Source organism: Schistocerca cancellata, chromosome 2 (genome assembly GCF_023864275.1).
Source record: "Schistocerca cancellata isolate TAMUIC-IGC-003103 chromosome 2, iqSchCanc2.1, whole genome shotgun sequence".
NCBI lineage: Eukaryota > Metazoa > Arthropoda > Insecta > Orthoptera > Acrididae > Schistocerca > Schistocerca cancellata.
In genome coordinates this window covers 388,988,418-388,992,411 of record NC_064627.1, presented here as the reverse complement: position 1 = coordinate 388,992,411, position 3,994 = coordinate 388,988,418, and positions in this window count along the sequence as shown.

The window sequence follows — 3,994 nt, the reverse complement described above, 5'->3', positions numbered from 1 at the left end:
TCATTTATTTCATTGTCCTGCCATCCTTCCTTGTATAGCAATTTAGGGTTTACAACAAAGAACACATACCAATCTTTTTCCTGTAATGATATTGCAGAATCACCATTTACGTTTTTATATACAAGTCTGCAATTTTAATTAATATGTTAATGATGCAAAGTTCTTTAGACATGCAAGCAAATAGAATATATAATATATCAATTTTTGAAAATATAATCTAATAGAATAGATAAAAAATCTACTCATCAAGCAGTGGCAGGAGAACAATCATATAAAGGTATTAATGCTTGCAAGCTTTTGGAGCCGGTGGCTCCTTTGGGCAGAAGGGTCAAAGGGAAAGGAAGAGGGATGAAGGAAAAGGACTGGTGAGGTTTAGGAAAAGGGGTAGAGTTCGGGAAAGTCATCCAGAACCCCAGGTCAGGGGAGATTTACTGGACGGGATGAGAAAGAAAGAATCTCTTCCCATCCAGTAAGTCTCCCCTGACCGAGGATAATGCGCAACTTTTCTGAACACTACCCATTTTCCTAAACCTTACCAGTCCTTTTTGTTCACCTCTGTTCCCTCTCTTTCAGTCCTTCTGCCAGAAGGAGCCACTGGCTCCAAAAGCTTGCAAACTTTAATACCTTTATATGTGTGTTCTTCTGCCACAACTTGGTGAGCAGATTTTTCTTATCTATCCCATTACATTAGAACATACAACATTGTTATCAGGACCCAGTAATGGCTGGGCACAAGTGTGGTGAAAAGAGGCTTCCTGAAAGGGAAAGGCTGTTTACTGCTGCCTGTCTCCTTACCATAAGCTTTGAGGATGCATTACGTACGCTAATTTCCTTTTGAAATGAAATGATCATGTGGCATTATTGATTAGGGACCGAGCGAGGTGGCGCAGTGATAGCACACTGGACTCGCATTCAGGAGGACGACGGTTCAATCCCGCGTCCGGCCATCCTGATTTAGGTTTTCCGTGATTTCCCTAAATCACTCAAGGCAAATGCTGGGATGGTTCCTTTGAAAGGGCACGGCCGACTTCCTTCCCCATCCTTCCCTAATCCGATGAGACCGATGACCTCGCTGTTTGGTCTTTTCCCCCATAACAACCATTATTGATTAGGAGACTCCACCAGTGGTTGTTTGACTGCCTGGTGCAAGTGTTTTTATTTGACACTACTTTGGTGAATTGTATGTCTTTGTAAAGTAGATGAGATGATTAGGACAGCACAAACTCCCAGTCCCCACACAAAGAAACTCTCTAACCTGGCCGAGAATCAAACTCAGGACCACACGATCTAGAGGCATGAAATGAGTCAAAAGTAGGCAACTTTTTAGACACCTTCCACACAGTGGTTGTACAAGAACTACATAAGATATGGAGTCTTGGTAGAGGCTAGCAATGTTTCTGTTGAGCACTTCAATCATTACAGTAAAGTCTTGACTGGTCAGTCAGTTTGACAATGTTTATTTCCATATTGCAGAGGGAACTAAAGAAAAAGAAACTGATTACTCTCTAGGGTAGTGCAGAAAAATATTAAAAGTTTTACGAAAGAAAGACCATAGCTCCTTGAACTAATTCTTACCCTCTTTTGAGGTGGGGAAAAAAACAACAAGTTCTTGAGTTTGTATCTGACAATAATTGCCAATGCAAATTTCTGTGTGCTATCACTATCCCCATTGATTTAGGGTCAGAGAAATTTGAGCCATCTGTGACTACAGGTTCTTTAAACAGTAGTCATTACATAGTCGATATTAGCTGTGTCGTACTGATCAAATAATCATTTCCAACTATTGGTCTCTGTAATACCGTGGTCTTGGAGCATAGAACTTACATGCTCCCTCAGACCAACAGATTCACATCATCTGCCATGTTGTGATTATGCAAAAAGTTGTGATCAGTTCGTATGATATTAAGGATTTTTTACTTGTGTTTTGTTATTACTCATACATCACTGATAGTAACAGTGTCTGAAGAAGGTTATTTATGAGATCAGCACAAGATTTCAGTACTGCATTATAAGATGTCCACATAACCAGAGTAATTTCTTCCTTGATAAAAGCTGAGAATTTTACTATCAGTCCTGCAACTTTGATTCTGCAGGTGGTCACAGAAAATTTAGTGCTCCAGATATATTTTGTGTGATCTGTTTCTGTACTATGTGCATCCTCCAGGAAATTGACAAGCATTTGCAACACTATTTCCAAAATCCATTACTACTGACTTTGTACATGTTGCCCTGTTGTTAAAGTAGACCACTTACAATACTCTGAAGAAATCTGAGGAGGTACTGGGAATCGAACCCAGGTCCTCCCACATCAAAGTCAGTGACACTAACCATTCGGCTATGAATATGGTGAGTAAATATAGCGCATATACAAACATATTCTGCAAGCCACAATATAACGAGAGTGTACCTTGTACCATTGTTACTATCCTTTAATGATCATTGACCCCTGACTGTGAGCTCATATTCTGGTTACACTGCAAGATGAACATCGTTGTGTTGTACCTTGCCAGAATTGTGAATATGTCTATTTTAACTTGGTATACAAAACTCTTATTTTAGTTGAAGAGTGAGCGATGTTCAGGGTAATATTTAAGATAAATCATGCTTTTTTGAGCATTTTCTTGACAAATGTCAACTTTGGGGAGTCACAGAAACCAGACCATAATAAGTAGGAGAAAAATTTCCTTTCCACACTTTTGAGATACAACCTTTTTCTGTTTGCAGGCAGATTTTCATTATTTTGTAATTGGTCATTTCATTGCAATAATGTCAAACACAAGACACTGCAATTGATCTCACTATTGTAGCTATGTGGCGTAGAAAGCACGGGTGTAAATCATGAACTTTTCTCGTTAGTTGTGTTTTATGTCATTACCATTGAGTAATCCCTGTGTTTGTCATTTAAAGAGTTTGTAAAGCAGTTGCATTAGTAACTGCAACGTATATGAGGCTTTGGTGGTGGGTTGTTGTCATATCAGTATACTGCTTTTGTTGTACTATGTGAAAGGGCCTATTCACTAGTGAGGGATGGCAGCTTCGTACTAATACTCCAATACAGCGTTGCTACATTCAGTTGTTGCAGGTAGGAGGCAACAGACTGAGAAATTCTAAGTGAACTCTTGACATACAAGCAGCTTTCAGTAAGTGAACAGCAAAAGGTACTGTTGTTGTTGTTGTGGTCTTCAGTCCTGAGACTGGTTTGATGCAGCCCTCCATGCTACTCTATCCTGTGCAAGCTTCTTCGTCTCCCAGTACCTACTGCAACCTACATCCTTCTGAATCTGCTTAGTGTATTCATCTCTTGGTCTCCCTCTATGATTTTTACTCTCCACGCTGCCCTCCGATACTAAATTGGTGATCCCTTGATGCCTCAACACATGTCCTACCAACCGATCCCTTCTTCTAGTCAAGTTGTGCCACAAACTTCTCTTCTCCCCAATCCTATTCAATACTTCCTCATTAGTTATGTGATCTACCCATCTAATTTTCAACATTCTTCTGTAGCACCACATTTCAAAAGCTTCTATTCTCTTCTTGTCCAAACCATTTATCATCCATGTTTTACTTAGATACATGGCCACACTCCATACAAATACTTTCAGAAATGACTTCCTGACACTTAAATCTATACTCGATGTTAATAAATTTCTCTTCTTCAGAAATACTTTCGTTGCCATTGCCAGTCTGCTTTGACCATCATCAGTTATTTTGCTCCCCAAATAGCAAAATTCCTTTATTACTTTACTGTCTCATTTCGTAATCTAATTCCCTCGCATCACCCGACTTAATTCGACTACATTCCATTATCCTTGTTTTGCTTTTGTTGATGTTCATCTTATACCCTCCTTTCAAGACACTATCCATTCCATTCAACTGCTCTTCCAAGTCCTTTGCTGTCTCTGACATAATTACAATGTCGTCGGCGAACCTTAAAGGTTTTTTTTCTTCTCCATGGATTTTAATACCTACTCTGAATTTTTCTTTTGTTTCCTTC